Source organism: Heterodontus francisci, chromosome 10, assembly GCF_036365525.1.
Source record: "Heterodontus francisci isolate sHetFra1 chromosome 10, sHetFra1.hap1, whole genome shotgun sequence".
In the NCBI taxonomy this organism is placed as follows: domain Eukaryota; kingdom Metazoa; phylum Chordata; class Chondrichthyes; order Heterodontiformes; family Heterodontidae; genus Heterodontus; species Heterodontus francisci.
In genome coordinates, this window is record NC_090380.1 from 75,331,294 (window position 1) to 75,345,752 (window position 14,459).

A 14,459-nucleotide genomic window follows, 5' to 3' on the forward strand; every position below is an offset into this window, starting at 1 on the left:
AATTGGGCAATTATGGCAGAAGAATGAACCCTAGGAATAACCAAGGGGTGGTCAACAGATGTTTCCGATGTGACTCAAAGTATCATTATGCGTTGCATTGTCCAAAAAGGAATAGTTGGGTTTTTGAGATAACACGTGACATGAAAGTTTCAGAAGGGGAGGATAGTGCTACTGATCAATGAGAAGGAATTGTTACTGGTCACGAGAAGCTTCAGTCTGATAATGAGTGCCCTAGTCACAGATTCGTTCAATTACGCAGTACTAAACAGTGGGTGTACGTCCACGGTAGGTGGAGTGGACTGGTTAAGGTGTTACATGGATTCTTTAAGTAAGGAAGACCAAAGTAAGGTCAAAGAATATGACAGTTCTACCTGTTTCAGATTTGGGGATGACAACACGTTGAAATCACTTAAAATAGTGGTAATTCTGTGTAAAATAGCAGGGGTAAACGATTTTATCAGTACTGATGTAATATTCAGTGAAATACCTTTGCTGTTAAGTAAACCATCAATGAAAAAGGCTCATATGAAATTGGATATGGAACATAAGTCTTTCGGAAATCTGCAGCTTTGCAGTTTACACAGTCGGGACATTATTGTATTCTGTTAGCGAGACCTAACATCTCTAAGCAGGATGTTAAAGAAGTATTAATGGCATCCGGAGGTAGGGATTTAAAGGAGAAAAAGCAAATTATTTCAAAACTTCATCAACCGTTTACATATCCATCTTGTCATAGGTTGAAGATTCAGTTAAAAGATGCAGGGGTAATAGATGATGACTACACTAAACTTAGAGAATATCAGTGAAAAATGTGATATCTGTAAAAAAACTAAAGGAGGATGCCATCGCGACCTGTAGTGAGTCTCTGATTAGCAAAAGACTTTAGTGAAACTATAGCGATAGACTTGAAGGTATGGATAAAGACAAACATTTTTCTTCTATACTTTGTAGACATAGCGACTAGATTCTGTCTGTTAACGGTAATTTATAATAAAGATAAAAAAGTAATAGTGGACAAGATAATGGAAAGATGGATAGAAATGGGACTGGGAGCACCAGCTAGATTTCTGACTGACCATGGAGAGTTTGCCAATGATGAGTTCAGGAGTATGTGTGAATACATGAATATTGTAGCAATGCACACAGCAGCAGAAAGTTCTTTTTAATAATGGGATTTGTGTGAGAAATCACGCTGTAATTGACTAAATGCTCCAAAAATTTTAGCCAACCAATCAAATTGTAAATTGATGACTGCTCTGATGTGGGCAGTACATGCGAAAAACACGCTTCAAATGGTTGGGGGCTGCAGCCCCATCAATTAGTTTATGGCAGGAATCTGAAAATACCTTCGGTTATGTGGGATCATCCTCTGGCTTTAGAGGGGACTACAATTAGTTCAATTTTTGAGAACATTTGAATTCCGTGCATGCAGGGAGAAGAGTATTTATTAAGGCGGAGGTTTCAGAAAAATCGAGAGCTTTAAGGTATCAGATCAGGTCATAAGAAAAGAATTTTAATACTGGGAACATGCTGCATTACAAAAGAGAAAAGCAGAAAGAATGGAGAGGCCCAGGAAAATTTATAGGCACTGATGGCAAAACGGTAATTTTGCAACATGGCAACCAAGCCATTAGAGTACATTCCTCGCAGCTTATTGACACCGATTACACATTGACAGAATCTGAACAAATGATGGAACTGATGATGCACCATGTACTTCGCATACACATAGGTCGGAACTTTACGAGGAACAGATTGTGGCAGATAACGTGCTAACTGAGAGTGGACCAACTGATAGTGCAGATTAAGATAAGGCCATTTATCCCAAAGGTCAACTACCGAAAGTTGGGACTAGAGTTACATATATGCCAGAAGGGGCTAGTGAATGGAGGGAAGCTTCCATTATAGGAAGGGCAGGAAAGACCACAGGAAAATACAAACATTGTTTGAATGTGCAAGACAAGGGACAGGATATCAGACCTATAGATTGGCAGAAGGAAGTGAAAATGTGGAAGGCCAGAATACATAGTGTCAGTTCAGACAGTGGGCCTGAAGATGATCATAGGAAAAGGTCACGAACTTGTGAAAGGAAGTCTGGTCATCGGAGGGAAAGTTGAGTAGTAGCAGTCCAGAAAGGGATTGGAAATCTAGTAGGGAACATGGTTTCACAAGAGCAAGGACCAGAGAGCAGGCATATATAGACATTCTCTCTGGGACAATGTCTATTCAACAAAAAGTGGCACAGAAAAGAGGTTGAGGATTGATCTCACAAGTATAAAAAAAAATGTTGGAATGGGTTGACGCAAGTCATCAGTTTGTCTGATTGTTTTACGAAGAAAGGTGCTTGTTCAAAGAAATTGTTGGATGTCCTCGAAGAGGGCCGTCTTGTGTTATGAGTTAGGAAGATGTGGAAATTGTTTTGTTAAGATCGCTTTGTAATTCTTTAAACAAGTTTTTTTTCTTTAAAAAACAAGAATATAAAGTATGTTAATGGCTGGTGTGTTGGGTTGATTATATATACATCTGAGTACAATTAACTAAAGAAGAATTAGCCAGCACTGGTTGGTTTTTGTTAGGAGTATAGAAGTTGCCTGTGCTGGGATGAGGGAGCAGTACCACAGGACTTGCGCGATGCCAATATCATCACCCTCTAAGAAAAGGATGGCCGCGATGACTGCAACAACTACCGTGGAATCTCCCTGCTCAGCATAGTGGGGGAAGCCTTCGCTCAAGTCGTTTTAAACAGACTCCAGAAGCTGGCTGAGCATGTCTACCCTGAGGCACAGTGTGGCTTCCGAGCAGAGAGATCGACCATTGACATGCTGTTCTCCCTTCGTCAGATACAGGAGAACAACAGATGCCCCTCTACGTTGCTTTCATAGATCTCACCAAAGCCTTTGACCTCGTCAGCAGACGTGGTGTCTTCAGACTACTAGATAAGATTGGATGTCCACCAAAGCTACGAAGTATCATCACCTTATTCCATGACAATATGAAAGGCACAATTAAGCATAGCGGTGCCTCATCAGATCCCTTTCCTATCCTGAGTGGCGTGAAACAGGGCTGTGTTCTCACACCTACACTGTTTGGGATCTTCTTCTCCCTGCTGCTCTCACATGAGCTCAAGTCTTCAGAAAAAGGAATTTTCCTCCACACAAGATCAGATGGCAGGTTGTTCAACCTTGCCCGTCTTAGAGCGAAGACCAAAGTACGGAAAGTCTTCATCAGGGAACTCCTCTTTGCTGACGATGCTGCATTAACATCCCACACAGAAAAGTGTCTGCAAAGACTCATCGACAGGATTGCGGCTGCCGGCAACGAATTTGGCCTAACCATCAGCCTCAAGAAAACGAACATCATGAGACAGGACGTCACAAATGCTCCATCCATCAATATTAGCGATCACACTCTGGACGTGGTTCAAGAGTTCACCTATCTAGGCTCAACTATCACCATTAACCTGTCTCTCGATGCAGAAATCAACAAGTGCATGGGAAAGGCGTCTGCTGCTTTGTAGAGACTGGCCAAGAGAGTGTGGGAAAATGGAGCACTGACACGGAACACAAAAGACCGAGTGTATCAAGCCTGCGTCCTTAGTACCTTGCTCTACGGCAGTGATGCCTGGACAACGTATGTCAGCCAAGAGCGACGTCTCAATTCATTCCATCTTCACTGCCTCCAGAGAATCCTTGGCATCAGGTGGCAGGACCGTATCTCCAATACAGAAGTCCTCGAGGTGGCCAACATCCCCAGCATATACATCCTACTGAGCCAGCGGCGCTTGAGATGGCTTGGCCATGTGAGCTGCATGGAAGATGGCAGGATCCCCAAGGACACATTGTACAGCGAGCTCGTCACTGGTATCAGACTCACCTGCCGCCCATGGCTCCACTTTAAAGACGTCGGCAAATGTGACATGAAGTCCTGTGACATTGACCACAAGTCATGGGAGTCAGTTGCCAGTGATCGTCAGAGCTGGCGGACAGCCATAAATGCGGGGCTAAAGAGTGGTGAGTTGAAGAGACTTAGCTGTTGGCAGGAAAAAAGACAGAAGCGCAAGGAGAGAGCCAACTGTGTAACAACCCCGACAACCAATTTTATCTGCAGCGCCTGTGGAAGAGTCTAGAATTGGCCTTTTATAGCCACTCCAGGCGTTTCTTCACAAACCACTGACGACCTCTAGGCACTTACCCATTGTCTCTTGAGACCAGGAGGCCAAAGAAGAGAAGAGAAGTAAGCTCTGTGACAAGCAATAAACAGTCTCCACCACAGCATCCTAGTCTCAGTGTCTTCTTCACAAACTGGCTTGGAAGTTTCTCTAACACTGTGGAACGCCACTGGAAACCGCCTTACATCTGTCGACCATTACCCTTTGTTTCCTGTCACTGAGCCAATTTTGGATCCAACTTGCCACATTGCCTTGTATCCCATGGACTTTTACTTTTCTGACCAGTCTGCCATGTGGGAACTTGTCAAATGCCTTACTGAAATCCATGTAGACAACATCCACTGCACTATCCTCATCAATCCTCCTTGTTACTTCCTCAAAAAATGCAATTAATTTAGTAAGACACGACCTTCCCTTAAGAAATCCATGCTGACTATCCCTTATTAATTCATGCCTTTCTAAATGACAGTTTACCCTATCTCTCAGAATTGTTTCTAATAATTTGCTCACCACTGAGGTCAGACTGACTGGAGGCCAGCTAGGCCAGAAGAAGCAAATAGATAATTTTCTGCCTCAGCAGGGAGAATCAGAATGAGAGGGCATATGGGTTTGTGAGGATAGTGGAATTCCTTATTGTTCAGGGCAACCACACACATGTGGCTCTGCAGGCCTCCCCCCATGTACACAGGGAGTGGTACAGTTCCTGTAAAGGGCCACCACTCCATCAATGTGCAGTTGCTGTGTGAGCATGTATAGTACATCATGTCAGTGAATGGTTGCTGTTCTGGCAGCAGCCATGATGTCTTCATTGTGAGGCACTTTGCCATTCCCACCATCTTTGCTCCTCCGAGAACAAACAGAGGGTAGCTGCTCGGGGCAAAGGCTACCCCCCGTACCTGTGGCTGATAACTCCACCCCCCACCCCCACAACCACGTGAGGACAGTGGGCATAAACCAACAGCCATGGAGCCACCAGGATCATCATGAGGCAGACTGTTGGCATGCTGAAGCAAGACTTCCAATGCCTGGACTGCTCAGAGGCCATGCCCTCCAGAACATATCGGAGCAGATGTCCAAGTTTGTGGCAATCTGTTGCTTCCTCCACAACATAGCCATCATGAGGATACAACCATTGCCAGCAGGAATCTGGAGGACACATCGGGTGGAGGAGGAGGAGGAAGAGGCAGAGAGAACTCCTTTGCTCTTGGTGGCTGTCTGAGAATGCCTGCTCAGACTCCAGTTCCCATAGGGCAACTTCCCATCACTACCATTCCCCACTGTTATATCCATCTGAGATGCCCCATTACAGACTCACTTTATCCAACATCATATTCAATTATACAAACTAATCACCCATGTACATTCTCATTGTGTCTGTCTTGTGGGTGTGTTTGCCTGGCCTAGTGCTCCTACATAGTGCTATCCCAGTGGCTGCAGCATGGCTGGTGGAACACTGCTGACTTTCATTAGGGGAGATTACAGATGGCCTTGCAAGACAACCTCAAGCAGCTATGGCCCTTCAGACCCCGGCTTTGGACTGCACCACCTGGGCATGTGAGACAGCAGTTTGGGCTAGCCGATTGAGAGGCAACAGCAAGGGCACTGGTGGAGTGCCAGTGGTGAGAGCACAAATGCTGTTGTCCTGAGAGAGGAGAGCAGGTTCATGCACCATGGAACCACTGCCACTCTCCCGGGATGGCACTTCTGTAATCCTAGTGATTGGTTGGAGGACAGATTGCTGGTCTGCTGCAAGAGCCTGAAAGCCCCTTTGAGCACTGAGATCCACAGCCATGATGACAGCAGTCTGAGCCTGCATGGCAGCAGGCGTGAATCTCATGACCTTCTTCTGAGCTTCCACTGTAGCACTGAGACATTGGGTGGCATCTGCCTGTGCTGCAGTGGAAGTTGAGACAACAGCCACCAGATGCTGCATCCTGGCTGGGTCCACAACTGCTGCAATGGAGCCACCACATCCACGCTAGAAAGGCTGGAGTCCAAGCTTTGGGCGATGCCCTGTGCTACAATGGAGCCAGATTCCTCCATGCTCCCTGACAATAACAGGAGGCTGTCTGGCAGGTCAGCCAATGCATCAAGCATCTTGGTGTGTATATTCAGCAGCTTTTCCCTAAATGCCGCCCCATCAAGGTCTTCATTTGAGTCCCCTGCAGCAGAATTCGTCTGCAACTTCGCCCTCCGGTGAGCTGGCAGACAAGCTATCCTTTTGCCTGGCCTGGCGGCAGTCTACTCGTGTCCAGTGAATCACCATGTGCAGATCCCAACTCTGCACTACCCTCTAAATTTCACAAGGTACCAGTATCTGAGCTGATGGCTGCGACTGTCATATCAAGTGACGGTGCTTCTTCCTCGGAGGTCTGGCAAGCTCTCTCTCTTTTTCCTGGGGCTGCAGTGTCTTAGGCAGGCAACAGTTCCTGGGTATCTGAAAGCATAAAATCAGAAGGGGGGAGTTGGGGTGGGGGAAGGGAGTGAGGTGGAAAGCAAGATGCCCATGGTCACACCATCAGCAGCTTGCACTTCATGCCAGACAGCAGGATGAGGATGAGGTGGGAGTTGAGAAGAGGCATAAGACAGGATATACATCATCCTGAATGCTCTCACTGAAGCCGGATGCTATGGGCTCTGTTGCAGCCGGCCCCATGATGCAGAGCACCATCTCCTCTGTAGGGTTCGGGGATGAAGGTGTGCCTGGCCCCTACCAGCTCTCTAATGCTCCTTTATATTTCATGCCACCTTGTCCTGCAAGACAGACAGCAGAAGTCAGTGATTGCTTTGCACTATGTTTGGGTGATCTGCCTGCCACAGCTGAATGGCTGTGGAATACCGAGAGGTGGGTGTGAGGCTGGCAGTATTGGTAGGTATATGAGGGTGAGATGGAGATGCGGCACAGTGGTGCAGTGGTTAGCACTGCAGCCTCACAGATCCAGCGACCCGGGTTCAATTCTGGGTACTGCCTGTGTGGAGTTTGCAAGTTCTCCCTGTGTCTGCGTGGGTTTCCTCCGGGTGCTCCGGTTTCCTCCCACAGCCAAAAGACTTGCAGGTTGATAGGTAAATTGGCCATTATAAATTGCCCCTAGTATAGGTAGGTGGTAGGGGAATATAGGGACAGGTGAGGATGTGGTAGGAATATGGGATTAGTGTAGGATTAGTATAAATGGGTGGTTAATGGTCGACACAGACTCGGTGGGCCGAAGGGCCTGTTTCAGTGCTGTATCTCTAAATCAAAAAAAAAAATCTGAATATTAGGCATGAGTCCTGAGTGCGAGGGTGTGCTGCTGGATGAATGATAGGGTTCTGGTGCATTGAGCAGCGTGAGAGGCTGGTGTTGTGGTCGGTATGAGATATCATGTGAAGATGCATTCACTGACAGTGACTATCTGCATGAAGTCATTAAACGTCTTCCAGCCTTGCAGCCAGATCCTCGGGACCTGACTCCAGGAGGTGACTTTACTGGCCACCTGCTCCCAATCTCTCCATTGGATCCCTGTGGAAACATGGCATCTCTCCTCCTGTTCACCTCCTCAACTATGGCCTCCAGTGCTGCGTCTATGAACTGCAGCGCCCGATCTCTGCCCTGCTGCTCCATTTCCTTTCTCTCCAATTGCAGCACTGACAGCCAGCAGCAGCCTCCTTTCATTCAGTGCATCGTCCCTTTAAGCGGGACAGACTGCCTTTAAGAGCAAGAGGCAGGCCCTCCTTTTGTGTATGCAACCAGCTAGCAGCACAGGTCATGCTGGCCACACACAGAAATCACAGAAATAAGGAGACAGCACAAGATTTGCATGCTGCCTGCCTCAACGGGGCTAGTCGAATTCCATCCCCCCCCATATCATTTAATAATCTAACACTAACTAACTATTAATTAATAATCCTACCTCATCAACTGCTATCCCACTTAATGATACTGCCCCATCTAACTCCATGACATACTGGAAAGTACTCCATAATATTCAAAGTGCTTTTTGCGTCCAGTCACAGCCCTGTAGAAGTTTTCAAGATGCAAGTAGCTCAGAACTAGACATAATACTACATGTCTCATATTGATATTGGAGCAGGTGTGGACCTATAGCAGTTAAGTGGAGAATTGCCCAGAATAACTTACTTTGACATTGGTAAACAAAATAACATTTTGGAACAGTAAAGGTTTTGTTGGACCAGAGCTATTTTTAACAGTTATAATAAATCAATAGAAAGCCCTGGATTAGATGGCTTATTTGTCACAATAAATCTGAAATCATATGCAATTTTCTATTTTCTCCTGGTCAATTCATTTCATCTATCAACAGTGAGCAACTGAATGATAATATTTTACATAATCACCACAGATGTGTTTATTCAGCATTACTCAGTGTAGAGTGTAGAGGCAGTATTTTTACCGGTATGGAGATAGACTATTCGTATTAATTGTGGGGGATGGTTTTGTAATTGTTATAGAATTAGGTAAGGTAGATATTGGCTAGTGTGGAGGTAAAATTATTCACTGCTATAAAGTTAAACAATATAGGATAATTAAACTGTGCTTCAGTTCTGTGGCCTGGATTTGAATATTGCCCAGACTGATAGTATGAAAACCTTGTTTATTGGTTGTAAACAAACAATATGAAATAAGGTTGGGCAGCCCCAATCCTGTTGCGAATGGACATAAATCCACAGCACAAAATAGTTCCTAATTCAGCACTCGATGGCACCACATTCAGTAAATAATTATTCCTGTTCCTGTAAATTTCTTACTGGACATAATGTAACCTAATATAGTCTAACAGTATGCTACTAAACTGTTCAAAATGGTATTTATGATACATCATAGGCAGAGATTTTGGTATAAAAATCATGAGGTGCTTTTTCTCAAATGTAAACCAATATAGATTGATATTAGTTCATAAAGCTCATTAGTGGCTTATTTAATCTTTAACAGGTCAGAGCTCTTTACAAAAACTAAATTACTGCATCTGAAAATGCTTTACAAAAAGCTTTTGAAAAAATCCTACCTGTTATCCCCATACATGTTCATGAAGGATCCACTTCCCACCACAGTCATTGTTGGCTGAAACACCTGTCTCGTTATAGAATGAAACCCAACTCATGTGACCTAGGAATGTATTAATATATTAAAAATACCTTTATCTACAGTGGAGTAACTATTATCACTTCCAAATTTGAGTTATTCAACATATGATAGTAGCAGTTCTTAATACAAACGTAAGAATAATAACTGACAGGTAAAGTACCTTTGGTCCATCCAAGCTGTCCCACACAATTGCGATATCTTGTGTATCACTATATACACGCTCCCCACACATTTCACTGATCAGTTTTAATTTTTTTCATTTGCAATATCTTGGAATCATTTAATATAATTGGCTATGGTGTTGTAGAATAATAGATACTTAGTGAGCAGTACAGCTGTGCTGCTCTTTTAGTACCAATAGACTACAATTTGCAATTCTACAATTTGCAATCCAGGGACACATCTCACAGTACTTTACGTTGAAGAGTGCAAAACAGGAGATCCTAAGCAGGAGGAAAAAGTGTAAAAAAATATAGAGTAGATTGGAAAATGACAGGCATAATAGAAGAAAAGTACTTTAGGCAGCTTTTTTTAAAAGCAAAGAGGGTGGAGGGAACTGAATAGAGAGGACAGGACTGTAGTGGCTAAATGAGGGACCATTAATAATGAAGAAGTGAAAAACAGTGAGAAACATATTGGCCTGAATTTTACGGCCCCCAAATGAGCAGGCTGATGATGGGGGGGAGGGGGGTAAAATTGAGTGGGAAGGGGGGGGGGGCCATTCTTGACCTCCTCCTGCCCCCGTTGCAATTTTATGCAGGGCGGCGGTGGCGAGAAACGGCCCGTCTGCCCCAGGCCAATTAAGTGGCACTTAAGGGCCTCCTCCCACCACTGCAGGTATTTTATCCACGGCAGCCGGACTGCAAAAGCCTCAAGAGCCCCTCCTGGTAAAACCAGGTGACCTTCTTGTAGGCACCCTGTACCCCATGGAAGACCGCCCCCGAAAACCCAACCACCCCTAAAGCACGCCCTCCCAACCGACCCCCTTTGCATCGCCGGTTATCCCTGGCGCGGTCCTAAAAACATACCTGTCTTCTGGGGCCATCCTTCACTTTGCTTTCGATGGCTGCGTGTAATCCCAGCAGTGGCCACCGCTCCCATTGGCGCTGCTGGGATTAAGGGCTGCCGGCCTGCTGATTGGTCGGCAGTTCCAATAGGAGGGGCTTCCTGCCTGAAGGAGGTAGAAGTCCCACCCAAGACCAATTAAGGGCCTGGGGAGTGAAAAATCCCAGCTTGGCCCCCCCAAGCCCAGCGGAGGCAGGCTTGCCCCTGACTTTTTGGCCGGTGGGCGGGGTCTCCCACCTAAAGAAATGTTACAGCCATTGTGTTAGAGTGGAGGGGACATGCAGGAATTTGAAAATTAGGCCAAAAATGTAAGTCAATTCTCTATGGCTTCTGTAGTACCCAAGCTGAGAGAGTGAGAGGGAGAGAGAAAGACAGAGAGAGAGGTGCTACTAGTACTCTGCCCCCCCCCCCCCCCCACCCCCACCCCCCAGCTCAGCATCTCCAGCCCTTCCCCCTGTGGGATACTTTCCTCTTTAAAAGTGATGAGTGTTGTTTTGTAAGAAGCAGTCGGGGGCTGTGTGCAATGTAAAATAAAGTCTGCAAGACACCTTCGGGGCCTCACAGAGCTGCTCTTTGTAACCAAGTCGCTGATCAGCAGACAGAGACAGCAACTCAATCCCAGCTCAGCTCCTCGAAAAATCCTGAGATTTCAGAGCCCTCTCACGACATTGCAAGCGCAGCTGAATTTGGCTGAGGAATCATGTCCCTCACGGTCAATTTGCACGAGTTGGCACATTTGCATAGATTTTAAAAATGCATTCAAAGAAACACATCGAAGCTACAACATAGAAACAGGGCATTTTGCCAAACCTGTCCATATTAGCATTCACCCGCCACACAAACAAATAGTTCTAATCACATTTACCCACTCTGTTCCCATATCCCTTTATTCACTTTTCATTTATCTACCTATCCAATTTAATTGTGGATATTGAAATAGTTTCTGCCCTAACCATTAACACTTGAACTCTGTAAAGAGATTTGTCATTCTCTGGGTTCCAATTCTGTTTTATTTAACTTTGGAATTATAGCCCATTGTTCTAGATCTTTCAACTACTCAAAACAGTCTTCTCTTATCTATCTTATAGATCTTTAATACTTTTAAATTCTTTTATCATATCACTCCATTCATTGTATTGTTCTAATGAAAAAGCCCTAATTTATCAGGTCTTGCTATTTATATTTCAGGCACCATCCTATTAATTATGAGTTGTACCCTCTCTATAGCCTCAATATCCTTCCTACAGCATGGAGTCCAAAACTGCACACCGTACGCTAACTGATGTCTTATTAAGGTTTATTGGAGGTTCATGTTTTAACCCTTGGGAGGAAAATTGGATTGTGATGCACGGTTAACCCACAAGCATTACTTCTGAAGCAGGAACAGGCAAATTTCATGCTGCACTCTCATCTAAATAATTGCAGTGTGCAGCCCTGTGCTAAAAGCACTGTTGAGTGACTGCATGTCTCAGCAGGAGACCCAAGTTCATGCAAAGCTAGCACTAGGTAAAGCTCGCCCGCACTACTTAAAGCCAACCTGTACCTCTTAAAGGGAGGTGCATTCTGGTTGCTGCAGGTGCTGAAAGTGGCTGGGGAAGAGTGTCTGACCTGCAAGAATAGAGACTAATGGCAACAGGGCAGAGAATGTACTCCAAAGTTCTCAGACACTGTATTGGAGGTCTTGGTGCAGGCAGCTATTGCCCATGACAAGGTGGTGCAGTCCAAAGCCAGGGCTTTTAGAGCCAGGGCTGGATGAGGTCACTCTGCAAGGCCATCAGCAGAATTCTTCACCGAATGTCAGCAGCCTTCCACCAACCATCCTGCAGCCACTGGAGTAGTACTGCATTACACTGTGCAATCAATAGGGAACATCCCACTTCTGACCTTCTGACAGAGGGAAGGTCATTGATGAAGCAGCTGAAGATGGTTGGGCTGAGGACACTACCCTGAGGAACTTCAGCAGTAGTGTCTTGGGGCTGGGATGATTAGCCCCAACACCACAATGATCTTTCTTTGAGTCCAACCAGTGGAGAGTTTCCCACCCCCCCACCCCTGATTCTGGTTGTCTTCCATTTTGATGATTGGCTCCTTGATGCCACACTCAGTCAAACGCTGCTTTGATGTCAAGGGCAGTCAATCTCACCTTATCTTTGGGGAAACTGGCTCCCTTGTCCATGTTTGGACCAAGGCTGTAATGAGGTCTGGCCTGAGTGGCCCTCAAGGAACCTGAACGGAGCATTGGTAAGCAGAGTATTACTAAGCAAGTGTCGCTTGATAGCCCTGTCAATGACACCTTCCTTAACTTTGCTGATGATTGAGTGTAGACTGATGAGATAGTAATTGGCCAGTTTGGATTTGTCCTGCTTTTTGTGGACAGGACATAGCTGGGCTATTTTTTACTTTGTCAGGTAGATGCCAGTGTTGTAGCTGGGGCTGCAGCTAGTTCTGGATCACTACAGCCAGGATGTTGTCAGGGTCTGTAGCTTATGTTGTATCCAGTTTGCTCAGCCATTTCTTGACATCACATGAAGTGAATCAAGCTGGCTGAAGACTGGCATCTGTGATGCTGCAGACCTCCAGAGGAGGCTGAGGTGGATCATCCAATTGGCACTTCTGACTGAAAATAGTTGCAAATGCTTCAGCCTTGTCTTTTGCACTGATGTGCTGGGCTCCCCCATCATTGAGGATGGGGATATTTGTGGAGCCTCCTCCACCCTGGATGTGGCAGGACTGCAGAGCTTGGATCTGATCCGTTGGTTGCAGTATTGCTTAACTCTGTCTATTGCATGCTGCTTCTGCTGTTTGGCATGCAAGTAGTCCTGTGTTCTAGCTTCACCAGGTTGAGACCTCATTTTTAGGTGTGCCTGGGGCTGCTCCTGCAATGCTCTCCTGCACTCCTTATTGTAACAGAATTGATCCCCTGGCTTGATGGTAATGGGAGAGTGAGGGATATGCCAGACCATGAGGTTACAGATTGTGGTGGAATACAATTCTTTTTTTTTATTCGTTCATGGGATGTGGATGTCGCTGGCTAGGCCAGCATTTATTGCCCATCCCTAATTGCCCTTGAGAAGGTGGTGAAAAGCTGCCTTCTTGAACCACTGCAGTCCATGTGGGGTAGGTACACCCACAGTGCTGCTAGGAAGGGAGTTTCAGGATTTTGACTCAGCGCCAGTGAAGGAATGGCGATATAGTTCCAAGTCAGAATGATGTATGACTTGTGGTGGTGTTCCCATGCATCTGCTGCCCTTGTCCTTCTAGGTGGTAGAGCTTCTGCCGCTGATGGCCCACAGCACCTCATGGATGCCCAATTTTGACTTGCTAGGTCTGATCTGAATCTATCCCATTTAGCAAGATGGTAGTGCCATGCAACACAATCAGGGGTATCCTCAGAGTGAAGACGGGACTTTGTCTCCACAAGGACTATGGTGGTCACTCCTGACAATACTGCCGTGAATAGATGCATTTGCTACATGTAGGTTGGTGAGGACGAGGTCAACTATGGTTTCCCCTGTTGTTGGTTCTCTCACCACCTGACACAGGCCCCTTCTGGCAAATAAGTCCTTGAGGGCTTGGCCAGCTCCATCAGTAGTGGTGCTAGCAAACCACTCTTGGTAATGGTCATTGAAGTTCCCCACCGAGAATACATTCTGTGCTCCTGCTACCCACAGTACTTCTTCCAAGTGGTGTTCAACATGGAGGAGTGCTGATTCATCAGCTGAGGGACACAGTAGGTGGTAATCAGCAGAAGGTTTGACCTGATGTCATGAGACTTTATGGGGTGGGAAGTTAACATTGTAGACTCACACAGTCACTCCCTCCCAACTGTATATCACTATGCTGCTAACTCTGGTGCGTCTGTCCTGCCAGTGGGACAGGGCATACCTAGGGATGATGAAGAATCTGGGACATTGGCTATAAGGTATGATTTGTTGATAACAACTATAAAGCTCTCCCAATTTTAGCATAAGTCCCCAGATGTTAGTGAGGAGGACTTTGGAGGGTCGACTGGGCGGAGTGTGCCTTTGTCATTTCCGGTGCCTAGTTCGATACCAGGTGGTCCATTTGGTTTTATTCTTATTCAACTTTTCTGCAGCAGTTTGATACAACTAAGTGGTTTGCTAGGCCATTTCAGAGGGCAGT

General features: G+C 45.8%; 1 protein-coding gene and 1 long non-coding RNA gene across 4 annotated transcripts in view; one reads left to right on the plus strand and one right to left on the minus strand.

The window, feature by feature from the left end:
- The window catches only part of LOC137374539 (uncharacterized), a 93,296-nt gene extending 82,952 nt beyond the window's left edge, over window positions 1–10,344 (minus strand). For both annotated transcript variants that reach the window (XR_010975843.1, XR_010975844.1), the window contains exons 1-2: window positions 10,280–10,344; window positions 9,172–9,272 (exon numbers count right to left, since the gene is read on the minus strand). This is a non-coding gene — a long non-coding RNA (uncharacterized lncRNA). The remainder of the gene's footprint in view (window positions 1–9,171; window positions 9,273–10,279) is intronic.
- spag17 (sperm associated antigen 17) overlaps window positions 1–14,459 on the plus strand; it is a 428,416-nt gene that overhangs the window by 38,436 nt on the left and 375,521 nt on the right. The window contains exon 1 of one of the 2 annotated variants that reach the window (XM_068040788.1): window positions 10,541–10,624. The exons of the other annotated variant lie outside the window; for it this stretch is intronic. The gene's annotated coding sequence lies outside the window, so the exon portion shown is untranslated. Of the gene's footprint in view, window positions 1–10,540; window positions 10,625–14,459 lie in introns of those variants that run through there. 2 annotated transcript variants of the gene reach the window in all.